This window comes from Carlito syrichta, unplaced genomic scaffold, assembly GCF_000164805.1.
Source record: "Carlito syrichta isolate Samal-C Ts95f unplaced genomic scaffold, Tarsius_syrichta-2.0.1 Scaffold311470, whole genome shotgun sequence".
In the NCBI taxonomy this organism is placed as follows: Eukaryota; Metazoa; Chordata; class Mammalia; order Primates; family Tarsiidae; genus Carlito; species Carlito syrichta.
The window spans coordinates 261833-266838 of NW_007255566.1; positions in this window are offsets into that span (position 1 = coordinate 261833).

Sequence of the window (5006 nt, forward strand, 5' to 3'; positions counted from 1 at the left end):
ATAAAAAAAAATCAGCCGGACGTGGTAGTGCATGCCTGTAATTCTGGCTACTCGGAAGGCTGAGGCGGAAGGATCGCCGGAGCCCAGCAGGTCGAGGCTGCGGTGGCCAGGAGCGGCCACGGCACTCCAGTCTAGGCGACCGAATGAGACTCCAACTCAAAAAAAATAAAAAGAAAAAAAAAAGAAATAGGACTTGGCCAGGCTTGGTGACTCAGCCTGTAATCCCAGCACTTTGGGAGGCCGAGGCGAGTAGATTGTTTGAGACTAACCCGGGCAACTTGGTGAGACCTTGTCTCTACAATAAATAAAAAACTAGCCAGGCATGGAGTGCGCGCCTGTAGTTCCAGCTACTTGGAAGGCTGAGGTGGAAGGATCGCAGGAGCCCAGCAGGTTGATGCTGTAGTTGCCGTGAGTATGCCACTGCACTCCAGTCTGGGCAACAGAGTGAGACTCCAACTCAAAAAAAAAAAAAGAAAGAAAGAAATAGGCCTCTGCTGGGTGCAGTGGCGCATGCCTGTAATCCCAGCACTTTGGGAGGCAGAGGTGAGAGGATTTTCTGAGTCCGGAGGTTCAAAACCAGCCTGGGCAACTTGGTGAGACCTCATCTCTACAATAAATCAAAAAATTAGCTGGGTGTGGTGGCGTGCACCTGTAGTTCCAGCTACTTGGAAGGCTGAGGTGGAAGAATTGCCTGAGCCTAGCAGGTCAAGGCTGCGGTGGCCATTGAGTGTGCCACTACACTCTAGCCTGGATGACAGGGTGAGACTCCAACTGAAAAAAAAAAAAGTAGAGCATGGTGGCTCATGCCTGTTATCCCAGCACTTTGGGAGGCTGAGGTGAGAGGATTGTCTGAGTCCAGGGTTTCAAGACCAGCCCGAGCAACTTGGTGACATTTCTTCTTTATAATAAATCAAAACCATTAGCTGGGCGTCGTGGTACATGCCTGTGGTTCCAGCTACTTGGAAGACTGAGGCAGAAGGATTGTCTGAGCCCAGCAGGTGGAGGCTGCAGTGGCTATGAGCATACCACTGCACTCCAGCCTGGGCGACTCTTATTCAAAAAACAAAGAAAGACTGGGCTCGGTGGCTCAGCCTGTAATCCCAGTAATTTGGGTGGTCGAGGTGAGTGGATTGCATGAAACTGCAGGTTCAAGACCAGCTCAGGCAACTTTGGCGAGACCTCGTCTCTAGTCTCTACAATAAATAAAAAATTACCTGGGCATGGTAGTGCGTGCCTGTAGTTCCAACTACTTGGAAGACTGAGGAGGAAGGATCGCTGGAGCCTAGCAGGTCAATGCTTGGGTGATGGTGAGTGTGCCAAGGTACTTCAGCCTGGGCGACGCAGTGAGACTCCAACTCAACAAAACAAAAAACAAACAAAAAAAAAAGAAATAGGCTTCAACTCTGGGATGCTGTGATTCTTGCACGTGGATCAGATAGGGGCCGGGAACCAGCATGACCAAAGATGCCAGAGCCCCAGGATTTCTTCTGGGTCAGGACGGTGGGCATTTCCAGGCATGGGGCCTTTCATTCTTCCCCTCTCAACTCTAGTCAGGAACCTCTTATCTACGATTCCATTTATTCATTTGGATTGGGGTGGCATGGAGAGAGGTCCAGGGCTAGGCTGAGGGCCAGGACACCTCAGATGAGCACCTTGCACCTGATCTGAGGAATATCTGCTGTGGGGATCCCAGAGTCTCACTCTACCCACAGGCTGACTCTCAAAGCACTTGTGTATCTCCTCCACATCCTCTCCCCATACTTTTGGGAACAGAGGCGTGATGGGGCAGAGTGCTCAAAGGAAGAGATCAGACTTGCATGTTTTTCAGAGATTTTTATTAATAATAAGGCATATGACAGTCACCCCTAAAGCACAGGGCTCTATTTCTGTGGGTGAGTGAATACACTCCGAAAAGCATTGGATTAAAAAGCGCAGCCAACAGAGAATTTGGAGCAGGATCCCTCTGCCCTGCCCATGGGGCTCCTACCAGGTGGTGGATGCCCTGTGTGCCCCCCATTCGAGGCTGGCATGGCCGGAGAGGGTGCTTAGAGATCCCGGCTCTCTGTACTGAGCAGCTGCTGCTCCACACCCTCTTGGCCTCCTCCTCTACCCAGGGAGGGCTCTATCTTGCTGCTTATATGGGGGAAAGGCTACTCCACTTTGGTCCTGGACTGGCTCCCTAAACTGCAGGGCTCTGTGGGCGGAAAATGATGGGCAGGGGTCCACAGGCTCAATCTGCCTTGCCTACTGGTCTCTGACTGGGTCCAGAGCAGGGAGGGGTTCCCTGCAGCAATCCTTTCTGGATCTGACCACACTTGGGGGGGGTGGCAGGAGCTCCATCTAGGGCTTCTGTATGTCTGTGTCAACACTCCCTCTCCCAATGGGGATTCCTGCAGCAGAGAAGAGGGGAGAAAAAAATCTAATCTTTCCCCCTCATCACCCAGACTTTTCCAGGGGCTGAGGTGGGTGGGGGCATGGAGCTTTCTTTTGGCTGAGTGGGTGGGACCTCTCCCAGGCCCTGAGGCTGAGGAGTTTGGAGTCTCTGAGGCCAAGGGCAGGCCACTGAATATAGCTCCCGGTCCCATCACTCTGCACCTAGGTTCTGTTCCAAACCCAGGGCAGAAGGGTGGAGGGAAGTCTCCATTTGTTATTTCCAGGAGAGCAGGAGGGGAAGGGGAATTTCTGTCAAAATTGGAACCCTGTATCTGGCCCCTCCCCTGGCTTGCCTCATTTTCTTCCCAGGCACCCCCAACACCTCAGCTGAGTCAGTGAGTCAGCCGCCCCAGCACTCAGAAGCTTTCATCTGGGGATCTCCAAGCACCCCACAAACTATTAAGTGTCATTATCACTGGTTGCTGGAAGGGGAACAGGAGTTGGGTGGCACTGATGGGGTCACTTGGGGAGAGGCAGGTAGGCCACCGGAGGATCCTTGGGGCTTGGGTGTGGTGGGGGCCCCCAGCTGCACATCCTGGGTACCAGGAGAGAAAGGGGAAGAGGGCTATTGCTATAGAGCTGGGGGGAGGCCAGGAGGATGGAGCTATGGCTTTTAGTGGGTGGGTGGGCGGATAATGTACTTCACCATCTCTGCAAAAGAATTGACATAAAGTCACCCTATTCACCCCAAAAGTGTGGTTGTAGAAGATGAGGGTCTGCATGGGCTCCTCTGAGGACCTTTTCCGTATTTCCACAGCATGGGTGCCTCCGAGAGAGAGCTAGAGAGATGAGGCCTCCCCATGCAGGTTCTGAAAGGGAGGTCAATAGAAAAGGGGTATAGTGAGTCACACACCCTTGAGGGGGACAGAGATGGCACAGGCACAACCACAGGGACTGGTGGAGGGTAGAGGCAGGGGCAGGCAGAGCAGGGATCCCAGGTAACCTCTGTGACCCAAGTAAGACTGGAGAGCACTGTCTGCCCCAAGGGTGCCCCCAGTGCAGCCATCTGAATCCCAGGAGCTGGACACTCCGGACCAGGCCTTGTTATTGCTCAGTGGTCTCGGCAGTCCTGAGTGGGGTCAGCTGGGAGGGTGTCGCATGTGTGATTCAGCTGGGAATGTGTTCATTAATTTCTGCTTCTGGCCAATTTTCTGCACCCTCTAACATATGAGGATATGACTGGGGATTTCCCCCTCTTCTTCATGGGACAGTGATGGGAAAAGAGCTCATCACCTGTAGAGCTTGACTCTGCTCACCTCTCACAGCCCTGGGTGACACACAGAAAGTGTGGCCTCGACCAGGGTCAGGACCTGCCAGGGATGGGGCGTCTGTGAGTGAGGTAAGGGCCTCTAACTGCCCCACACCCTCCCTCAGCAGCCCCTGGAAGACCTCACAGGCACTTAGGGCTCGATGCAGGACCAACACAGGAGGGACGACGGCATTTGGGTTCCGGGGGTTTGTTTCCAGGCTGGGCTCGGGGTGGGGGCAACGAGCTGGATTGCAACCTGCCTTTGGTAGCGGAAGGAGAGCTGCAGAGAAAGGAGTTAGGAGGTGGGTCACTGCGCTTTCCATTTTGCCACTCCCCAACCTGGTGGTGGGGGGGGCACCCCACCACTGTTAGGTTCTGATATGCTTAGGGACAGCCCTGGATGGGGATGGCCCTGGGGGGGGGCAGGCTGGGGACTGATCTGTGCTCTCATCTTCCTCTGCAACAAACCAAAACTTCTATCAATAGCTGCCACTTCCAAGAAACCAGGCCCTCCTTCTTCTCGCCCTGGGTGCAGCCAGCTGATTAGGAAGCTGGGCAATAGTAGCACCAATAAGCAGGACCAGGACAACTTCGGGGCTACCTCTTGATAGAAAAAGGCAGTTTCTGCCCTTCCACAAGCCTGACCCGGCAGCTTGCCTCTCTTTCCGCCTCACTTCGCCAGCACAGCTCCTGGTCTCCGGCATCCCATTCTGTAAACCTCTCTAAGGGTCTATGGTTGCTACCTTCCAGAAGTTAGACTTCTGCCAGGCTGCACTTTCCCCTCCGGAGGCTCGGGGAGGACGTGTCTTCTAAAGTGTTCGGTGCTCACCTGCAAGGACCTATCAATAGGGTAGGGGTAAGCGGCTTCCGAGTGAAAGGACCAGCCCCTTGCCTGAGCCTCTCCTCAGAGGAAGAAGGCTTGGAGGGGAGGGCATCCGTGGGAGGGCTGGGGGAGGCCGTGGCAGGGGCGAGGGGGAGGAGCTGGAAGGCCTAGGGGTGCCAAGTGCCAGTCTGCGTTCCTTTCTGCAGGCCAGCCCAGCCTCCTCCTCCCTGATAAGGATTGTCAGCTTTGCCGGGGCGGGGCGTGACCCCGCCCCTCCCCCCCGGGTGGCAGGGTGGGGACCAGATAAGGATCGGCACTGCGAGTCTTCTCCACCAAAAAGGTGCGATCGCCCAGCCCCCAGAGGAGCTCCCTCGCGGGAGGGGAGGGTTCGAAGCTTTGGAAACGGCGGTTCGAGGGGGTGGGGGCGCTTGGGCCGCCTCGGCCCTCCCCCCGGAGGAGGGGCGGCCGCCCTCAGCTTCCGGGACCTGCCTGCCTGTAGCC